Consider the following 22,894-nt stretch of genomic DNA (forward strand, 5'->3'; position numbering starts at 1 on the left):
TTTTCCGCTAAGTTGAGATTGCTAGATGCCCAAACTTGCATTTAAAGTGCCCTTGCACTTTCTGAAATATAACTTCCCTTATTGCATGTAACAAATGCAATCACATCTTCCAAATGTCTAAGCCGTTTTGTTTCCCCTGGGAAAGAAAGCCAATGAGTTTAACAGTCCCAAATGTGAGTGCTGTGACACTGTGTGTGACCTCCCCACACTCCAACACGTTTCTGCTGCCTTGTAATAGAGACGTATGAACTGACAAGGTGAGATAAACCACATTTCATCTCCGGTCAGCTGTAGACTTTGTCTGGTTTTCATTAAAATTCTAGAAACCATCTTGTCAGGGTACATATAAAACGGATCATTTCTCATCAAAGATGTAAAACTGTAGTGTATAGTAATTAGGCTATGATAACTCCAAATCGATTGTTATTGGGGAGACCATTTTTCTTGCTTTCAAACGATACCTGTTTTGAACTATTTTTGGGTAGTTATGCAAAACTGATGAAAAAAAACTACTGTGTTGTTTTTTTTTTTAGCTTTAGGATCCTCATCGCTAGGTAACAGAAGAGATAAGTAGAAAAGATGAACACAAATATGTATATATGAATATATATTTGTATTTCTTTTTATATTAACTTCTTGAAAGAGCAAAACCTCCATCAGGAAGAGCAAGACACCGCCTCAACTGTGCCTTAACTGCATGTTTGCTTATGGTTTCCTGCAAAAGTCTGTTGAGGCTGCAGGCAGTGTATTATGAATACATCTCATCTCTGACCGGTCGTACAGGAAACTAGATGCTTTTGAAGATTAAACATGACAAATTCTCCAAAACTTCACCACCCTCATATTCATCCACATTCGTCAGACAGACAATGGAGAAAATACAGTTTCAAAGTAAACAACACCATTTGCAGGATTATCAAAAGAGGATGACCAAACCTTGTAAATCCAGCCATTCATTTATTTGAAAGAATGTATTCAGGCTTAAATACGTGGCAAAATAATAACAGGTTGTTAAAAAAAAAAGCAATTACATTAAATAAAAATAATGCAGAGCAATTAAAGAATGACTCATTCGGGGTGACAAAGAGTAAATCCCCAGAGCTAGAAAAAAAAAACAATGTAAACATATGAAAAATACGAAAACTAACATTAAATCCAAATTTTTAAACTGCACTTTTCAAAACCGTCTCCTTAAATACGCACATCTGAAATTGCTAGTCAAGTGTAAACCCCGCCTCAAGAAAATGACACTGAACCTAAAACCACTACTTGTTCTCACTTCTTATTATTGTGACAATAGCAAGCACGGCTATGACGTTTCCCAGAACTGATGTCTTTACAAACCCTGCCAGGAAATGTTACTTTCAGTAGCAAACATTTATGCGGGTGTGGCAACACTATTTGGCAACCAACTGATCTGTGTTTAAGGGAGGATGTCTTGGAGAAAAAAAAGCAGAATTGCAGCACAAATCCCCACTAAGATGTGATTTCTAGCCGGCACACATACACACGAGGTCGAAGGATGTTGTAAAGACTTCAGTTTATATAAGTGAAAGAGTATTTCATCAACTGGGCCTGCATGGCCGCTCTGGCCCCTGATCTCTGTCCTGGCTTCCCCCCCCCTATCAACATCTGGCAGTCGGTAGGAAGTCTCTGGACCGGAGACACATCTATTAGCCAAGCCAGACATAAAATATTGCAAAATATGCCTGTCTACTCAAGTTTGCGACACAAGTATTTGGTAAATGTTTAACTTTGTCCCATTTTGAAAAAAAATCTGAAAAACCTTTAAATAAGACTTTGTGATGTCACTTTGTGAAGTACCCACCTAACATGGCCAGTAATAACCAATGACTACTTTCTTAGTGGATACCAATCACCTCAAATTTCCTGACAATTGGAAAGTACCGAGATATAAATGTTTCAGAACTTTTGCAAAACCTTGTGATGTAAATATTACTAATGGTGAATATTTGCTCTTTCAGTGACATGGACAACGGTAGGTGTATTTAAAATTACATGTCCCTAATAGATGTCCAATCCATGTGAACTAAGAGAAATGTTTATTCTTGCCTGCTCCCATCTCAAATGGATTGGATGCCTAGCGCTGTCAACGGTAGCCAATGAGTTAAAACATGCTCTTCTACTCTAATTGGTGTTCCCCTGGGGTGCATCTTAGATCCCAGCTCATTTGTCATCTACTACATATGTTTGTTTCCCCTTGGTAAAGTATTTACAGATACAGGCTAGCATCTGCTATTCTTTAAAGCAGATGACACTCAACGCTTCCCCATTCTGAAATTATACAATTTCAATTCCGAATCAATAGAAAAAGTTGTTGAAAAACCAAGTCTTTGGTAACTTTGGAGGATATTAATAATAATTTCAAATAACCTTTTATTTGTGTTTAAATTCCAGGAATGCAACAGACAAACTTTTCAAGTTATTTCTTCATTCATGGTGACGAAAATTACGTATATTTGTTCAAGTAAGATATTACTAAATGCTTAGATGCAAAATGACCGCCCACCAGTAGATGTTAGTGCTTCTCTAATGCATCTTTCTATATTGCTTTTGTTTCTTCATTGTTTGTTATTATTGTGGACTACGCAGTATTCATTGTTTTGAAGAGTGCTATAGAAATAAGACAAAAGCTTTCATACCTGATGCCCAAATGAGTTGTTAAAATGCTTTCTGAACAGGTGTCAAAATATTAGCCTGGGCTTTGCAATGGTTCTTTGATTTTCTCAGTTTTGTTTCTGATTCTTTCTTTTCCCCCCCATCTCCGTCTGCTGAAGGACTCTCCAACATCAATTTCCGGACATTTTAAGGCAGGCAATGAAGATTGAACTTGGCTCAGAGGTGTTGTTACCCTTGCACATATTGCGTTTTTATCGAATCTTATTCTGCTTGATCCCACCTTGCACTTGCCCCCCACTCTAGGCGACCCCAAGCTCGCCCTGAGCGCTTCCTCCGACCTGTGTGTCCTCTAACCACTTGACACCTTTACAGATTCATCCCCACCCCTTGGCAGACGACACATACTTTGCCCGTGGGGCACAATGCAGTGATCCCCGACAATCGATGGCAAATAAATCAATGCTATCTCTTTTTCCCATGCCTCTGTTGCCATCGATTTCCCCTCCAGTTACTTTGCCGTATGTTGAAAGTTTGCTCATTTAAAGTGAGTTTACTTTCAAAAAGCACATTTTAACAACAAAGGGCTGTCAGCTTCAAGCCAGACGCCAATGTTAGCTGCGGATGAGGCGTAAAAGAGCTTTATTTATGAGATGCGCTGTTCAAACAGAGGCTAGAGAGGATTTATTGAATGGCTTTATTGTGAGCTCTTTTTATATTTTTTATAGAGGCATGCCCAATCCCGGCTTGATTGGAAGCTCTTTTATTTGGTTACCTTAACAGCGACAAAGCAGCCATGCTTTGATCACATACGAGAAAGGGACGCCCAATGAGTGTTCGGATTACTCACCTATTTCTGTTTTTTTTGTGTGTGAAAAGATCATTGCTATCAAATGGAAATTCACCTCCAATGGGCTATCTACGCGACATGTCACCGGCAATGATATCTGGGAAATGCCCGCGCTGCAATATATTATTTTGAAAGCCCCATTTAATATAGCTCACAGTAAATTATCTCGTGTGATGTTTCGCTCGTCTCTCCCATAAATAATTCATTGTTTTTATGTGCCCCCGTGCCGCCTTGGGGGATTGGAACAGCTGAGTGTTTTCACAACGTATTTGTGTCCAATCTTCGGTGTATTGGGCGTACTCTAATCAAACCACAGTACACATGCCTTGAATGTTTGTTGAGTCATCTGCTTATCGGCTAATCAAATGACTTGTTTGCCTTCATGCCTGGCTCGCAGTGGCGCCTGCTCTTGATTGGCTCGTTTTCTATCGATTCTCTGTGTGTTTGTTTTACAGTAAAGCCCTCTGTACGTACATAATGGGAATGAAATCCAAAGGCAGCAAGCAGTGAGGGAGTGGACAGCTAAACCAGGATGAACTCGGGCCCCTCCGTTGCTCTGGAAATGGTTGACTTGCCTCATGAAATATCATTACCGTGTGCAACATGTATAAAGACGAGAGGTGATGCAGATGTATAAAGGTGCAAGTCATAGAGTGAATTTCTAAAGCAGGAGAGGCCAGCGCGGTGGCAGGCATGTATACCTGGCATTTGGGAGCATCAGATAGGGCAGAATTGATGACCTGGCTCACAATGGATTTCTTGGAGCGGGCTGCCAGACCGAGGTAATACTTTCAGGCTCTTATCAGCGCTGGCATAAGCTGAGTGCTGCATCACACACTTCCCAGCGTCAGCTTATTATGAGGCCATGATGTGTGATTGCTCGTCCTTCCCCTTTGGGTGTCTGTGGCTTGCTTCTGTGTTGGCAAGAGGAAGATAATGAAGATAAGAAACCTTCAAGGCCGTAAGTGACATTCTCGTTTTATATCTTGATCTACAAAGTATTTATTTTGCAAAAGAAATGGGTTTGTCTGATTTCAGTCATGCAGGATGGGATTTTGCAAATGGTCACGATTAGAGCAAATGACTAAAATAGGATGACATTTGGTTTCTAAAATGTGCAGTGTAGGGAAATATTTTCATTATCTACGTACATCCTTTTTTTCTATTAATTATTGATATCCTATTTAAAATAGTTACTACTTATTAAGAACTTGATTATTTTTCTCCATGAGTACTCGAGTTAATATTTGGGGGACTATTGAAAGAGTTGCATTACGTTGAGGTAACACAACTCTTGAATACAAATTTCTGTAAGTGTAGCACCTCACCTGTCACTCATCATAAGATTAAATACCCCAAATTATTGTGGTACTTGGCAATCAAATTAAATTTGAGATCATTTTTTTTGCCAAAGAGGACATAAATTCCATTTGGATGACAAAACCACTTTACAAATTATCTTTGTAAATGCTAAATGTGCAACTCTTACAGATCAGTTAGTGTGATTTAAAATATATATCTTACATCAGTCATCTACCAAACGTGTCAATTATGTTAGAAATATGTGTACTTATGGATGCCTTGCAGTACTTTTATATTTTGACATCTTTGGTCACATTTGCTCGCATTAAGGGAGGTCACAGTGAACCTTTGCGATTGAAAGATGGACAAAATACTACGAAGGACAAAACCTCGCATTGCGTTTTTGTTTCTGTTCTGACAGTAAATAGGCTGCGTATGGTACACTTTTTGACGCCAGTAAACAACGTGGTTTCAGACGCGCGGACGCCATGCATCTCTATGGTAACAATCGTCAATTATCGTGGATTGGCCGAGCCGTGGGAATGTTTGTGTTGGCCGGCCTCGCTGATTGGTCGGTAGGCGGTCCGTGCGGGCTGACGAGCCGCAGCGTTCCGGGTTATTGTCAGTCTCAGCAGCTCGGCACCAGGGCAGGACTGCCGCATCCCGGAGCTGCCGACTCTTTCATCCTTATTCCACCTTTTTCTCCTTTATCCTTTCTCCGTCTGGGTTCGCGCACCAAAAAGAGACCCTCCGGGTGTGAGGTCAGTGCACAAGATCCGCCGGAAACCATCACTGTGGATGCGGAGGAAAAAATACATCTCGAAGGGGCGAAAGTGACGGACCGAGCAGGAGCCGAATCGCCGGGATTGCTTTCTCTCTTCCCCGGCAAACCTTGGCGATTTAATTTTTTTGTTTGGTGTCAGGATCGTACCCTCGCTTTTTTATAAAATGTTTCTTTTCTTATTACTTTCTATCGACGCGTAACAACTGGAATCTTTTTATTTTTATTTCTTTTTTATCTTGCTTCCTCGCTTTTTTTAAAATTGTGGAATACTGCGTAGTGCATAAAATCAAAGGAGCCAGTCTTTCCACTAACCGCTTCGTGGTTTTGGAGATAAGAGCGAGAGAAATTTGAAGCAAGCCGGGACCTTTCACCGCGCTCCGGAGGCGAAGCGTCGGCAGCCTGAAGCGCACTTTGCGGTGCGCAATCGCTCCTCCGAGGACCGAGCTTTCCGCAAAATTTGGCAGCCGATCCGAGAAAAACAAACACAAAAACCCCTAAAAGCTTTTCAAGTGTGGGATTTAACTACAAGAAGATCCAAGTCAACCATCGTTTAACATCGCTGGATGGATTGGAGCAAAATGAAGCATTTCTAATTGGGAGCACACAGCTCGCTCCATCAATGTTGTCTATCTGCATGGAGCTCTAGTCTGCACTTGGGAACAATTTATGGTAAATATATTGATATGTTTTTCTAGCCTCTCAACCCTGCTTGTATTGTTTTTTTCGTTGTGGGCTCCTAACCAAAGATGTTAAAGGTTCGTAAAAAGCTGTCGGCTGGCCTAACGACGTCCCGGATGGGAGCCCATTGTGAGGGAAGCGCAATAAAAACAAGTGTCGTCAAACGGACATGTTTCGAATGGCTCCAGGAGCCACTTTGAAGTGTGATTGACCGGTACCGCTCCATCCCGCGGGCTCTGGTCCAGACGTGCGAAGCCTCTCTCACTGCTAATGTCTGCGTCAATTAGTGCTTCTTCAACCCGGAGTGTTAATGACATCTTCTGTGCTTTTATAGTCTTCCTGGACATTATGAGCAGGATTCTCTTTTTACTGCAGAGCTCGTAAAATTCAGTGAGATGTGAGAGTCCGACTTTAAAACTTTTCTCTCCCACGGATGATAGTGAGCTTCTCAGTGTGTCCCGCAGTCCCGGACAGATAAGAAATCTAACATTTGCTGCTTTAGAGAATTACAACTCAGAATTCAGAAGAACCTTGTTGTTTTTATTAGCCTACTGCTTTGGAAAACCCAGAAACCAGTAAATATGCCCTATTCTGATCTGTGAGCTTTCAAAGAACATCCCTGCAAGGAAATCCAGCACATGGTGGTTTCTGTACCAGCAAATCCAGTATTATTACACACCAAGGTTCTGGTAGTGCTTTAGCCGGTACAGAAACTATAATATATATGATGTACTTTGTCTCAGGGATGTTTACCATATTCAACATATAGTGCAATTTTGCATTTGAATGTGCATAATGATTTGACTTGCAGTCAAATGAGTTGCAAATATGTCCTATGATGCCATAGAGATAGGTAGCCCAACCACTGGGTTGGAAGATTATCCTGCAATCTTCTGTATTTCCTCCCTCGGTGGAGCCTGTCTGTCTCTCTCCAGTCGACAAGCAGCTTGCTGAAGGTAATATACCTAAACCCTCCACCTCCACCTCCACCCCACACCCCAGCCATGCAGGGCACCTGCCATGGAGCCTTCCTGGCTGTATTGAATAAAACATCCAGTGATGTATGAGGCAGGGGGCTTCACCCGAGGGGGCACAACTGCCTCATTTACTTCCTCCACTCTGCGCCTCTGACCTGCTGAGCAAATTGCGCTCATATTAGCTCTGCGGCTGCTCCTCACCTAAACAAATAGTCTTCCCAGCATAATGCTTGTCTTAACTCAACATGATGGTTGGACGAGGCACCAGGAAACAGCGTGACAGAGAAGCTTTAATATCTAGGTCACTGAATTACCTTTCTAGAGTTGAGCTGGGTTTTTTTCCCCTTTTTTATTCCATTTCTTGCTTTTTACTTTTGATATTTTTCTCTCACTTTGGACCTTCAAATACCCCACATAGGCTTTAACACGAATTCCTGGCTCATTTTGCATCCCTATATTCATGTTTTAGCCTTTAACCACCTTTAAAAAAAACATAAGAGCAAGTGAGGTTAAACATCACCTATTACGGGAATGCTGGTCAACTTCCGATTGGAAAATCAATTTTTTTTTCCATAGAGAGTAATGCAGATTGATATTTTCCGGGGTCTACCTGCTGACTTAATTAGATGTAAAGGCAATGTAACAAGCAAAAAAAAAGACATTTTGTAACAATGCACTCAACATGGAAGTATATGTATATTTTTAAATATAAGAATTCTTATCCAAACTCTTGAACTTGACAACGCATTGCTGTTTGCTCTTCAGTAACTTCAGTAAAGGTCTGAGTAATATATACAAGCTATTAGATATGTTTTTTCCTATATATAACGTTTGTAGGCTATGTTGAAAAATGCCTTTAAAAAAACATATTGAAAAGACAGTTTTGTTGACAATCAAACTTATTCCTTCGATATAGAAAATGAATTGGTCATTCATATAATAGCTAACTAGAAAAAAGTATACTGACAACAATAGTATGTGTTATAGTACTCTAAATCAATTATTTTATTATTATATTTGTCATTTGCACCAAAAGTCCTTAACAAAATTACAATGCAATCGCTTATAAGGAGCAAAATCTGATCTGCAACTCATTAAAGCTGTTTTCAGCCAGTGAGAATATTCGAGGAACTCACCAGCCAAATTAATGTGCTAAAAAGAATCTGAGCCTTTTCTTAAATTACACATCAGTTTGATTGATTGATAGTTTGGGCGCCTTAACATATTCCCTTCTTATTAATGCAGCTGGCTGCCTGCAGTGAAAAGAGAGCCGAATCTCTTGAAAATCGTTTAAGTTGCTGAAGTTTAATTTCCTGCTCTGTGTATTAATCTCTTCTTTAATCCTTGCATGGTTTGATTGTCTCAACACCTTCCCGGAGGCAGCCAATCTCCTTTTAGCAAATTACGATGACTAAAATAGTCACAGCATGAACGTGTGTGTGTGTGTGTGTGTGTGTGTGTGTGTGTGTGTGTGTGTGTGGGTGCACTTTTTATGCTGATTAATAACATTTAGGACACTTCTGTTGTCCACATCAGACATGCTGAAACACATCACACTGCCTTTGAACCAGACGTGCAGAGAGATATATATCTTTTAACTCGTAAACATCGGCAGACACTTAAAGCTCCGTTTCCTCTCAACGCTCCTCATTAGACTCTTGATCAAAGTGTTTAATTTCCTGAAAAGTTTAATGCGCCGGCAAACAAAAGAGACACATCCTGTCTTTTCTTGCGCTTTATGCAGCTTCATGATTTAATATAACCTCCATCGTTGTGATTATTGCACTATCAACAATACATAGAGACATGAAAAGGCATACAACAAAAGCATTATTCACTAATTATTGCGACAGTGGGATGAACACACCCTTCAACCAGTCATTTTGAATGAGGCAGATAAAATAGAATGTGACAGTACATGGATGTTGGTCTATCTGTGTTTGTGTGTGAGGGTCTTCTCTGCACAGCTGCTGGGGCACAGGGGGGCACTTTGATGTGACATTGTTGCCTCACCATATAGTTAGCAACTATACCTTCACAACTAAATCTATTTTAGGATGTTTGGGCTGAGTGTCAGACGGCCGCCTTGTATTTTCTGCACCGTCTAATGCCGTTTCAACCATGTCAGGGTCAAATGATGGTTCATGGCGGCTCCTAGTAAAGCATATTTTTTATCAGGTGCTCCAGTTTTATTGTGATCGCCAGAGTTGCCATTCCGGTTGGGCGGAGAGCTTTTGTGAGGCGATTGAAAAGGTTTAGCAAAAAGGGGCTGTGCTTTTCAGCGGTGTAGAACGTCCTTGTGTCACACGATGAAGTGTCTTTCTTTTTCTGGGTACTCTGGTTTCCTCTCTCATCCCATAAACATGCACCATAGGCGGATTGGACACTTCAAAGTGTCCTTAGCTGTGAGTGTGTGTGAATCGTTGTTTCTCTTCTTCTGTCCTCCCATTGACTGGAATTCGATTCAGGCTGTACCCTGTCTACTACTCATAGTTAGCTGGGATAGGCTCCACCACCCCTGTGACCCTTGTGAGGATAACCGGCTCAAAAGGCCTTTGTATTCCCCCCTGATAGACAAAAAAAATATTATCCTTGTCAATTAGCTAAATTATGATTTGATAAAAAACAGGTGTTATACAGGAAGGTGATTCTCAAATTTAAATAATACAAATAAAATTATAATACGTACAGGTTCTAAGTAGTTTCGCTTAATCGGAGACCAAATCCCAAAAAAATAATATGATAAACATGCAACCTTGTTACTATAACTTATTTTTAACATAGTAAAAGACAAAAAAAGCACTTTATCATGATATTCTGGACACCAAAAATGGAAACTATTCTAACTGACTGACTATTTTGAAGGTGGCTTACAGTACGGCTGTTTCTTTTGTGACCAGCTAAGATGAGAGTCATCCATCAGCTTGTTAACACCCGTGTGTCTCATGAAGTATACCAATGAGCCCCTGACCTCACTCCATCCTTTCCACCTCCATGTCCTTCCATTCTGTTAATCTCCACGGAAATCACGTCCCTCCAGACTTCCAAGTTAATATGTAGCCTTTAACTTTGGAAGGATAAGGTGAACTTGTGTATTTTTATGCTCCAAATGCACCCATTTGCTTTTCGTATGCGGTTAATAAGTACAACATGAGGCCTGAGCGTCCTTCATGGTACAAACTCTCCCTGCGGGTTAATTATTCTCTCCAAAGTTACTGTTTGTTCCATGTTCCTTCATTTTTGGGTGCACAAAAATCAGTAAAACTCAAGTGAAAAGGACAGTGAAAGCTGTACATTGCAGAAAACCCCATCATTGACTTGTCAAGTAGCGACCATCTGTTTTTCTTGCGTGCTTGATAGCTACGCGTCTTAGTTGGCGTTGCATGGAAGGGAGAGGCAACTGCAGGCGAGCTCCTTCCAAAGTGTTCCTGGCTGAAGGATAAAAACAAATGTGACACGCTCCCCAAGTGTGAATTTGCTCTCCTTAAAAACAATGTCTCTCCTGCCTTCCTCATGCTCACATTGATTTGTTCTGGGTGACAGTGCAGGCTGCTGTGAAATCACCCCGGCGTCATTGATCTCAGCGAGGCTCAAGGAGTCTGGCGACAGTGAGCAACATGGGAAAATCCTGCGCCTTGCCCTCTTCAACCCCGACCAGTATACCGCAACGACGGTCTTGGCCGCTATCAGATGGGCCCCCGCTCTGTCTCTCTAGCTACTGTATCTCAGTCTCAGCTGCGCTTTGATGTGTTTTGTGGAGAGGACCGACCATACATGCTGTTTGCTCCACCATTGTGTTTCACATTATCTGGCAAACTCTTTATTGCCGCTGTTTTCCATGCCAGAAGCAAGGCTGTTTTTTTTTTATCTCATGCAGGCCTCTGATTAATCCTCCCCCCCTCATGCGGGTGTACTTTAATCTTGAATGGAGATATCTGATTCTCCTCGGCTATTGAGGAAGATCAAGCTTTAATGGAACAAGGAACTGCACATCATCCTAATCTCCTTCTCCATGCATTTTGGCCGACTGCTCTCCCTCCCCAGGCTTTGTATCTTTCTGCAGAAGCAGGAAATACATCAGACAGATAAGATATTTTCTCTTCATGCTTTCGTAATTTATTCCCATTGGACAAAAGTGACCAATTTACATCCGCACTGTTTGATTACCTGATTAAGAGAATAGTGGGAGAGAAAAAGAAAGTTGCTGACATTAACCAATGGCCTTCCAGGACCATTGTTTATACAGAATAAAGATATTTTATGCCTTTTTTCATTCTATCTTTAGATACAAAATCTTTAAAAGATGTTTCTGAGTAAGTTTGCTTAACAAAACAAATCAATTAACCATTATGGAATGTCTCATTGTACCTAAGGTATTCGTGGTAGAATTAGACAATAATTAAAAACTGAAAAAAAATCTGATTTACTTATTTACATAAGTAAATTTGTCCTGTCGATCTGCAGGAATAGGTACATAAATAGCTATCTTCTGCTTTTGAGGGAAAAAATACTATTTGAACAAATATGCAACCCTGAAAATGGGATAAGTATGATAGATGGGGAATAAAATCAGACCATGTTAGTGATCGATTAAAATTACTGCATCAAATTATTCATTCAAGTACAGTATTTATTTTAGCTTTTTTCAACTTTGCCAGATGCTTTAATTTTTTCTAAATGTCCACCCTTTCTATGTATTGACATACAAAAGATGAGGCAATGCGTGACCCATGTCATCTGCCTCTAATTTCCTGGAGGGAGACATCAGCTGCATAGGAGCATCAAGGTTCAATGAATTTGATTGTACTGCAGTTTATCCAGGAATTAGCTATCGACTTCCATTTCCTTGCTCCATATCGCCCAATCACAGCGTATATTACGCTGACCAGCAATTGCACTGTTTCTAGCAGGTAGCATATTATGTACATTCTTTCAAATGTGTAGCACTTGGCTTTCACACCTCCCACACATAGTTTGTGTCTGTGACCAAAAAAAAAAAAGAGGCCATTACCCGATTGTACGGCGCTCGCTGTAAAGTAATGAAATTTTCACCGACTGCAGAAAAAACAATGTTGTCTGGTCTGGAGTGTAATTGCAAAAGCCACCTCACAATTTTCTCCCCCCAAGTTGACCGTGAATGCAACAGCATTTAATAAAACTCTGGAGATTTTTATCATTTATTGGCGGCGGCGGCGGCGATAGTAAGCCGAGGCGGATAAAACCCATTCTGTTGACTTGGTGAATTAATTTCAACCAAGCCGCAAACTGTAAAAGACACAGCCAGTGACCCACAGCTGCCCATTTTTCGGATTTGCGTAAAAGGCTTGTGCAAGTCAGCTATATTGTCGGTATTAAACTCTGGTTTCCTTAATCTAAATGATGGAGGAGGCTGGAATTCCCATGGTTTTCTTTCACCCTGGTTTTTGTGTCAAGGAAAAGTTAGAAGTGTGGACCATATTGGACCCTGAGGCCAAAGAACTTGGCTTCCTGCTTCCACTCTCATACAAAAACATAGGAACACTGACATGAGGACATGTATTGCACACACACACGCAGACACACACACACACTGCTAGCCAGGCCTGTTTTATTACCTCCTGCCTGCCGCTGGAATTGCTTTCCTCCCTCGAGTGAGCCAGGCAAAGCCGGCTTTATTGTGTTAACCTATTTGTGTGTCAAGAGCGATTGCGGCGTTCTTTATCTCTGTTTGTATTCGGACGGGGAGACGGCAGCGAGAGTGGGGAAGGCGGAGAACGAGCAATGGCGATGTGCTTGCGTGGGGCGAGGGGGTGGCGGCGGGTTGTTGTAGGCAGGAGCCAGACTCGCCACCCGAGTTAGACGGATGGCCGGTCACCTCGCTCCACTCTGGAGGATAATGACTGGTTGCTTAGCAATAAACCGCCCCACATCCACTTCCCTCCCGACTTGCATCCAAGGTAATCACTTTGTACTCGCGTCTCTGTTTTTATAATAATAAGCCAACTGCCGTCTATTAAAAAGTACCTAATGGCACAGGACATTTTATTTAGCGGTGGTCTAATCAGGTTAGGGTACTTTGAACTCCATTTTACATTAGGTCTGCGTAAATACAAGTTAGTCGGCAAGTGTTTATATCCACATTTGCGAGCAGTTGGTGGACTTTGACCGGGATTACTGTGGGGCCATTGCGATACAGTATATCCCTTAAAATGACTGCTGTTTTTCAACCTTTGATCTCTGGGAAACCTGACCAATCACATGATCGTATACTCTTGGTTTGATGGGCCAACGCAGGCTGCCACCAGAGCGTCCCTCCTGTGAGCTCTTAGTTTTATTAACGTTTTTTATTGAGTTGAACAAATCGCTGACCTTTAGTGGCATAATGAACGGCCCAGCCTGCCTTGGAAAAGTGGGCGTCCTGGCAGGACTAACTGGCGTCCTTCCAAGCTGTTCATTTCATGATCTGTGCAATGTTTGTGCAGCAGGTTATCCAGCTTTTAAGACCGCTAACTGTTTTCAGACATGTTTGGGGATAAAGGGTTAAAAATACAATTTCATTCCCTTGTTTTTTTTTGGGGGGGTGGGGTTGGGGGGTTAAATTAAATGCTTCACCTGATGCCACTATAATGAGGTCTTCAGCATTCAGTTTTGGTTAGAAAAATGACAACTTGTTTTTGAATCACTTCTATTGTCGCAGCCATTAGTACACGATTGATGCTTTTTTTTTCTATTTGTATTTATTTATTGTTTATTTACCTTCACAAGGCGCTCTTTAACTCATTGGCTGTCATTGACTCATTGAAATGGATTGAATGTCTAAAGCTATCATTGGGACTGAAATATGAGTGAGCATTCATGGTTAGTCTTCCCGATTTAAATGAATTGGACGTTTATTGCTGCCAATAAAAATTAAAAAAATCACTTTTGAGGTGTTACTTGAGGCCTTAACCAGTTTGTTTCTCTTTTGATTAATTTTATTTTCATTAATTAGCTCTTAGGATTGTATTCAATTATAAACCTTTCATTAATTATATAAAAATAATGTTAAAAAATACAATACAACAATTAATAATAAAAAGATAATCATTTTTAAATTGCTGTCCACTAGGTTTATATTGTGAATATGTGATCATGTGTATGTTTTTTTTTCTATCCGTATTCCTTTATTAATGCTCATGCACCAATTCTGAAAGTGACAGCTTTGCACGTCCTGGGAATTGTAAACACATTAACCAAATATTCGTCATTAATACCCCCCACTTCCCCCCGCTCTTATTTCCACACCATGCTTCTATGCCTACCTCCATAGGAACAGCTGTCCAGCTGTCATAGCAGCCAGCCAGCCATTCAGCCTCTCTCCCAGGCAACATCTGTAGAGTCGGAACGCACAACGGCGGCTTGTCGCTCTCAGCTTGTCCCCAAAGACCGCGGAAGTGTGTCATGCCCTTGGCTGCACGTCGCCAATGGCCACATCAAGCGTGTGACTGACTCCGCTTTTAACTTGATCAACTCATTTTAGCCACTTCAACGCGCTCTCTGAGATTTTTGCCGCAATTCTCCAGTCACGAGAAAGTCCAAAATGAGACGTTCCGGGACAGCCAAAGAAAAAGAAAAAAAAGAAAACATGGCACATCATCATCCCCATTAATAGTCGTTTGCTTGTGCGTGGATGTGTATGTGCGTGCACCTGGGTGTGTGTCTCTTACAAAATCCCAGCGAGCAAAGTGCAATGGCCTGGAACTGACGGGAACCCACTGGGAGAATCTCTCCTTGATGTAGCCCCCCCGCCCCTCCGCCCTGCTCTCCCCCTCCTCACCATCCTTTCCTCCTGGCAGTGCGAGGATAGAGTAGGAGGAGGGTTGCCATGTGAGATGAACAGAGCTTGGGTCCCCTCTGTCAGACACAAAGTAGGATCAGGGAGCTCGCATGGGACTCTCTTGTGGGATGAAAAAAGGAGACAGCAGCTGTTTTCCCCCTTCACCAGAACACTTGCTTCATATATAAATTTATATATTTATATATATTTTTTATTGATGTATATATGTGTGTGTGTGAGTGTGTATATATATATATATATATATATATATATATATATATATATATATATATATATATATATATATATATATATATATATATATATATATATATATATATATATACATACATGAAAGAGTCAATATATCAATTTAAAAAGATGTCTCTGCTTTAAATAAAAGGACATGATATGTTACTAGCAATCTTTTTATCCAAATTTATTGGCTACCAGTGATGTCACTAGTCCTACAATCCACTTTGGCTGGATTGGACATTTATTGCCGTCAATGGCACTAAAACTAGAGCATTCACTTTTCCTTACTGCTTTTGGGGCCATTTACAAGTCATTCCTGGTCATTTTAGGGCTTCACGGGTCATTGTCTATTGATTTCGAGTCACTCTATTGATTTAGGGACAGTCCTGCATTGCTTCCTGTTCGGTTGCTGTTCAATTCTTTATTTTTACAACCACAGCAGTCTTTAAAAATGTTGGCAAATTTAAAGATTGTAATAGTTTTTTGTTGGCGACACAGATGGTTGAACAGGTCATCTATTGATTGAATATTGAGGGTATAAATCCAGTTCCTACCATTATTGTTATACCTTTTGGCAAGAAACAGCATGAGAGTAAGTGCCTGATAGTGTTTTAAAGAGCCAGTGGCACAAACTGACAAAAAACATTTTCCCCTTCTTAATACATTGCATGGGATTGTATGCACAGATCTTCAAAATTGATGACTTTGACTCGAGTGCAAGGGAGACCATTGTTTAAATGATCACGATTCTGTGTTACACATTGTGTTGGTCAGGTTTTGTTGTTGTTTTTTTCCCCTCTGTGGGAAGTGTCCTTGTGATCGCCCATTGAGGTCACCTGTTGTTTCCCCACCCACAATATCTTTTGCTTGCTACCTCTCAAGTGACTCATGTGTTTCTGATTGTCTCATCAACCCATGTCTGTCTGTTTAAAATGGATATTTAAAATAGGGAGCAGTTGTGCATGTGACATGGCCAATTTCAGCTTGCTCTTTGACTAATGTGTATTTTGTAGATTTTTTTTAAATGCAAAATAATGCATATCCTTTTTTCATAGCCTAGTTTTGATGAATACATTCATTGCAAAATGTTAACCTGTGATTGAGAGCCAAGTAAAAATATCCATATGGATGCATTGAGGTCCCTCCGCCTGTGACGGGTCACTAGCAAACAGCTGATGACAGGAAAATCGCCTGCTCATGACTTGGGTTTTATCATTCAAATTCCTTCTTTTTGCTTCGGTCTACCGTGATTGACAGGCTGGCATAAAAGCGGCGGCGAAGCGATGGTAAGTGTGACAATGGTCTCTCCCTCTTTTCCTTGTTTTCACGCTTTTTCTGCTGTCACAGACAAGCTCGCTGATTGCCTCTCTGCCAAGGCAGCATACTATTAATCTTTTAAACAAGGGACTGAGAACCAGCTGTATTCGTAGTCCAGACCCAAGAGGTCCCCATGAGACTTTGTCGAAAAGGCAATGGAGACTAAATTGCTGTCATTGTGTGTAGTTGTGACTTTGTTTTTAAGAAAAAAAAGGGTATTGGAAATCTTTATAGGTGCTTATATACTAAAGTCTGTGTTCGACCCACAACTAACTACATTGTTTCGATTGTGGCATGATGTTTATGTCTCTCTATTTATGCTTATGCTCCCTGACAAGAGAGCCTGGAGGTCCCCTTTAGCATGCTTAAGTTTATTTTTTTTCTTTGTTGCTTTGTTTCAAATGGGATCTTAAAGAGCACTTTGTTCCAACATGGCATTGATGTAATATGAAGCGGAGAGAAAAGGCAACAGCTCCATTTGGCCCTCAATTTGAAGTGTTTTAATGAGTCGCAAAACCTTTCTAGACTTGAACTTTAACGGCTTTCTCTGCTCCAATTTCATGGACTGGGCTTTTGTGTTTAATTAGGTGTGATTTGTGAACATTTCCCAAGTGGTGGTAGGAAGTCTTTTTTTTTTTTTTTTCAAGAGGGGAAGTTTGTGCACTTCCTTGACAATTGCTGCAATGTTACTGACACCTTGGGCTGTAATGGATGGCTTCCTGTGCAAAATAGCCTCATAAAGCAAACTTTAAAGGATGTGGATCACGTGGCAGCGGTGTTCCGTGTCTCAGGCCTTTCTGATGTTACTGTCGTATAAAGTACCTGAAATTGAAGGGTCAGTGTGCACTTTCTTTGTGTTCTCTGCTCATGGAAACTCGGCGAGGCAGTGCGACCTATTTAGATGACTATTTGACTCCTTGGTCAGAGCCACAGGATAGCAACATGGCTGCTCATTGGAGAAGGAGCTACAACAGCTGATTATATGTTTTTATCCATGTGTGCTATTCATAGTATCTCTAATACACCCATTGTCTTAATGCTTTACCTGTTGAAGAAAAAAAAATCTTATCTTCTACTACATTTTTCGCACTATGTATTTTTATTTATTCTTTACATTCTTTTTATTGTCTTAAACAAACAGCAGATGATGACATGCAATAAGCACACAAGTTAAATACATTTTTGTTATGAATGTAGGGTAAATAACCCAAGGGTTGTGAGTTCAATCCCCTGCCCAGGTGACCATGGAAGAATCCTCAAGGGTAATCTTAAGGATTATTCCTTAAGGATAGTGAACTCAATAAGAGAATAAGGTGAGAATGTCAAAGTATATTTAGTACTCTGAGGGTGGAAAAGCATTTAACAAGTTAAAAACTTTGCCTCCAGTTTTAAATGAGTCCAAAATTCAAAGCAATTGTATTGTTTAGCATTTTAGTGTGTGTTGTAGTGCTATGATTTAGAAAAAAATAGGCTTTTAATGAGACTTTGTGGAGGTGTGAGATAAGGCGTGAACATAAATGCTTCATTACAACAAAATGAAATCGGGCTTCTTAGACAATGAAATGCCATCTTGGGACACGCAGTTAGGGCCTCTGCCCACAAAATGTTTGAATCATTGTTATTATTCTTCCAAAGTTTTTTGTTTTAAACTTTGGCTTTTCTTATTCCAAAAGCAGTTTTTGTATTGTGCCCTGTGATCAGGAAATGCCATGAACACCTTGATGCATTTAGAGGATAAGGACCCATGATTGACAGGGGCCTTGGAAAATAATAGAACCTTAGTGGAGCAGTGGGGCCCAAAGTGACAGCTAGCCCTGTCTGTGATTGACAGGCATCCGTTTTGGGATGTATCCAAAATCAGATAAGTTCCCACTCACTTGTCACGATGAATAACACAAGCAATAGTAATTTGTTCATTTATTTTCTGAACTGCTTATCCTCACGAGGGTCATGGGGGGTGCTGGAGCTTATCCCAGGGGGGTGGGGGTTAGTCTTTTTAAATAAATATCAAATTACGATCCAGTTTCTTTGACAGTAAATTGTGTATACTATCAGATTAGTCAAAAAGCTTTGTTGAAGTCTTGGTGAAGATGCGAGCTCTATTGACTGTCAATATATAGATCCTTTTGGTAGGCTTTCTTTAAATTTTTATAAAATACATTTTGTTATTTGATTTTTAGAGTACTTGTGTTGAATAATGTGATTTCATGCCAGTTTAAAATCTGGTTGTGGCTTGTGAGAAGGTCTGTTTGTGTGGAAGTCATCAGGTTTGAAGTGTAGGCTCTGTTGTCAGTGTGAACAGTGTTAGGGGTAAAGAAAATGTATAGCAATTAAAATAATCATCAATTATGCCACGCAATTACTGCTGTTATTTCCACCTGCTCCATGACTGCAATAAATTGCATGCTTTTATACTCTCCTTGAAGTCAGCAGGGTCCATTTTGGACACTCGCTGTGTTCTCAAAACATGATTCAAAGTGGGTTTGGCTGTGGCTCTGTCTCTGTTGTGCTCATGTACATATTTACATCACATGTAAAGGAGTGTACTGTATGTTTGTAGGTCAAATACAAGTGTAGAAGTTCCACTTTCCCTACACAAACCCCAAGCCCACCTACGCTGTCTCCCCACACGTCTTGGTATGATCCCCAGCGAGTGGCCCTAGAGCTATGTGCATGCCGCCGGCAGCCTCTCCCCTCCGCCCACTATCCGAGAAAGATTGCCTCGCACTCGTAGAGCCCCTCTGCGAGGAAGCATGGTTGTGACCCCTGACCCCCTCCTCTCGGAGAAAACACTCTTGACCTGCTGCCCCATTGTTTCCAGCGGGGATGGATGAGGAGCCGCCGCCTCTACCGCCGCAATCCTTCACTCAATAGCCGCTCCATCTGTTGACTGCGTGACTCCGGGTTACAACCAGGGATTTTGCGCCGTCTGTGCAAGGGTATGAAAGGGGCTATGTCAGGGGGCTTCCTGAAAGGGGTTTTAACACTGCATTTGCAGGGTGTCACCATGCACGCTCTCTCAACCCCCCCACCTTCACCCGCCAGTCATCGCTGAGAACACGACTGGCTGGGTGTGTGCGGGATGAGAGGCCTTCATTGTGCCTGTTCACAGGCCCCTAGGCAACAGGGTCACCTTGTCCCTAAACACATGGTGCCCTCGCTGGGATGTGTAACGCTGTTTATCTGAATGTGTACGTGAAGGGGAGTGGCAAAGGTTTTGTGTGTAAGAATGCATCATCAGAAAGAGAGCAAAGGCCTTGACTGTGAAGACATTTATCTCAAATCTCTGCCTTTCACATCAAGGGCTTTACGTTGGGCATTCACAGATCCTCGCAGGCAAGAAACGCTGTCGCTGGCTCTTTTGGGTGAAGGGCTCTCACTCGGTTCGAGCTTCAAAAGCCCGTGACATCCTTTGGTGATAGTCCTGTGCTGTAAAAATGTTTGTGTGATACAGTTTGCTTGCAGAAAATGTCGTCTATATGATTGACGATAAACGGCTGTGTTTAGCGACAAAAGTTGCTATATTTTATTCAGTCTTTGCAGTATTAGAACCTCTTGGCAATTGTCAAAGGTAAGGTAGAAACACTTGTTTTTGATTAATTACACTTCAATAGTTGATGTTCTTTTTTACTCCTTACTTATAATTGATGTCCCCATCTTATACATATTATTGGCTCCCAATCTGTCTATTTTTGGAGTCTTGGATTTTTGGTCAGAAGATCGTTTCATACCTGCAAGAAATGGGAGTAGTTAAAGCCTGGTTATTCCATGCATAATATGTCAAAGGAGAAGTGTGAAGTTCGAGGGTTGTTTTTTATCAGGACAGGTACTTTTAGCACTTTGAATTTAAAAAAAAGGTGGTCATTCTGTAATTAATGTTGATGCTGCAGTCTCCCAGACAGTTGTGCTGGAGTCCACTGTCTGACTGCGTGTGGGAGTTTTTATTTGGCGGAATTGGAAAGCGCTGCTTTGTACTAAATCAAATTTCCACCAAACAAAAGAAAACCTCATGCGTGGGTTGCATTTCATGCCACAATTCAAGTCAACAATTTCATCTAATTATCTTGTTTGCATTTTCTAGGCTTTCACAATCCTTTCCCCCCTTTTTATTTTGTGAGTTAGGCAGTAGAAAACAAGGAATATTTTATTTTGGTTGTTTAGTTTCTATCTAATAGGGTGGTCCTGCCTCTTTTTCTGCTCTGAATAAGCTCAACCAAATACCCTCATCTCCTGTTTCCTGTTCTTTGGTGCCACAGGCAGCCACCGTGTCGCCACAGGTGCCGAAATCCCCCTCCCGGCTGTCACAGCATTTGCCCGCCATACCTTTCTTCCACTCAGACGATGAAACTGCTCTGGTTATGTCTTTTTGCACTTGCGCTTCAGGTCCCCCTTTTCCTCCTCCTAGCAGACAAAAAAGACAAAGCGAACTCCGGTATCAGCCGGAGATAAGTGGGTTGGTTCAGGTGTAGAGCTTCTCACCAGAGGAGACAGTGCTGAAGGAACAGAGTGGATGCAGAGGGAGGATGTTTGAGGAGTGGAAGGAGTGGAGGCAGAAAACTGCAGTGGCAGCGGAATGAATAAATTGAAAACTTCTCTCATTGTAAATTGTCTATCGCTGGTGACAAACGATCTGATAGGCGAGAGGCCCAGGCTTTCCGATGCATCTGTCCCAATAGAGCTGTGAATAACGGGTCTATCTCCACACTGCTTAGCACTGGCCCCTCACTTAATAATTCATGCAGTGTGAAATATTTTCCCCGCTACAGATACGCCAAAGCGCCGCCGCCAGCAGGCGGGGGCGGTGAGGAGGGTGTCCCTGCGGTGCTAATTTGGGGGATGGTGACGTGCGGAGATTTCTAAGGGCACTTTAGAGGCGATGCCACATTTGCCCTCATGTATGCGTTGTCTTTATTGGAATACACAATGGAAGATGACATCCAATTTGCGGCTAATCTGCCCACAACTGAGAGGAGGAATAAACATTCCCATTAAAGGCTCAATAAAGTGCTTGGATACTTGATAAGTTTACGAAAAGTTCTGTGGAGGGCTGCAACTGCCCCATCATCTGATTTTTGTTTCAGGTGCCTGCACTACTCACCTGTTCGTTACTTTTGTGTTGAGTGGTAAGGCCAATTTCCCCTTCCTTTCCTGGACAAACTGGCTATTTTCTTGTTCACATTTCGAGCCTGATACCAATTATGCAAACTATTAAAAATTTAAACAGGACAGTCTTTTATAATTTAATCCTAAAGTAATAGATTCTATTAAAAATGCATGAGAAGAGCTTTATAGATGGAGAAGGAATTTGTGTCTATCAGAGAATCTCCCGTCAAGGATGCAGGCAGAATGAGCAAGTGGGATTGGTGGCGTTTCCTCATTATTCTAATAGGATGTGATTAGCATAAAGCGGCTAACGGGCTGGTACGATCATGAGCGAGAAAAGGCTCATGTATCAGGGCTCCTCAGAGGGAGAGCCAGTCAAATGAAATGGGTTTCATACTGAATTCCTTTCGTCTTTTAACATCCACGGATGATATTGGAAGTGATGCGTAATGTGTTGAGGTCCTTTTGCGTTTTCTCTTCTTTGATTGGACGCTTTTGTTGTTATTCCATAAAGCATGCAGAGGTGATCAAGTATGAAAACTGCAATTTGACACTTTTGCACCGTAATGGCTCACACGCAACAGGAGTGTCACAGAGCCTTTTGATACTCTCACTGGGTTTTTGCTTATAGCCCTCGTTAGTAATTTTGTGGACACTGAGAAAACATCGTGCGCTGATGTCATTACTTCTGCAAGCATGAAAGTGCCAGGTATTCTTTTAAGTAATCAGCATTTGTTGTTGAGGTTGTTCTTTTTAAGTAGGATTTACATATAAATGAAAATCCATGAAATCCCATAGAGGGGTGGCACTTGTTCTTGTTATATGTGAAAATCTGGAGAAAACCAATATTAGAGGAATGCAGTTTTTGCAGCAATGTATCAGCGCATTGGACTCTGACGTTTCACGAAAATGTACTACCTCGTCACCTCGCTTGAGGTTTGAAACATTACCAGGTTCAGTTTAGGTCTGAACGCTGACCTGTGTAATTTCTGGCTCATGGCTCTGTGTCTGAAAGCCGGAATCTAGGTCGATTTCAGGTCATACGGTAAAATTGCAGTTCTTTATGTCTGAAAGTGACTTGAGTGAGATTCCCGTCATTTGCATTTGTATCACTTTGATTGTCTTGTTCTTGTCAGAGCGTGCACTGCTGATTGCAAAAACTGCCCCTGCGCTGCAATTTAGGCAGACAAAACCGC

General features: G+C 41.4%; 1 protein-coding gene across 4 annotated transcripts in view; it reads left to right on the plus strand.

The window, feature by feature from the left end:
- The first annotated feature begins 4,343 nt into the window (after positions 1-4,343).
- Positions 4,344-22,894, plus strand: part of LOC144215377 (protein FAM222A-like) — a 48,535-nt gene continuing 29,984 nt past the window's right edge. For 2 of the 4 annotated variants that reach the window (XR_013330415.1, XM_077744256.1), the window contains exon 1: positions 5,415-6,242. The gene's annotated coding sequence lies outside the window, so the exon portion shown is untranslated. Of the gene's footprint in view, positions 4,449-5,414; positions 6,243-16,202; positions 16,565-22,894 lie in introns of those variants that run through there. The other 2 variants (XM_077744258.1, XM_077744257.1) reach the window with 2 other exon arrangements.

The sequence above is a fragment of the Stigmatopora nigra genome, chromosome 22 (genome assembly GCF_051989575.1).
Source record: "Stigmatopora nigra isolate UIUO_SnigA chromosome 22, RoL_Snig_1.1, whole genome shotgun sequence".
Classification (NCBI taxonomy): domain Eukaryota; kingdom Metazoa; phylum Chordata; class Actinopteri; order Syngnathiformes; family Syngnathidae; genus Stigmatopora; species Stigmatopora nigra.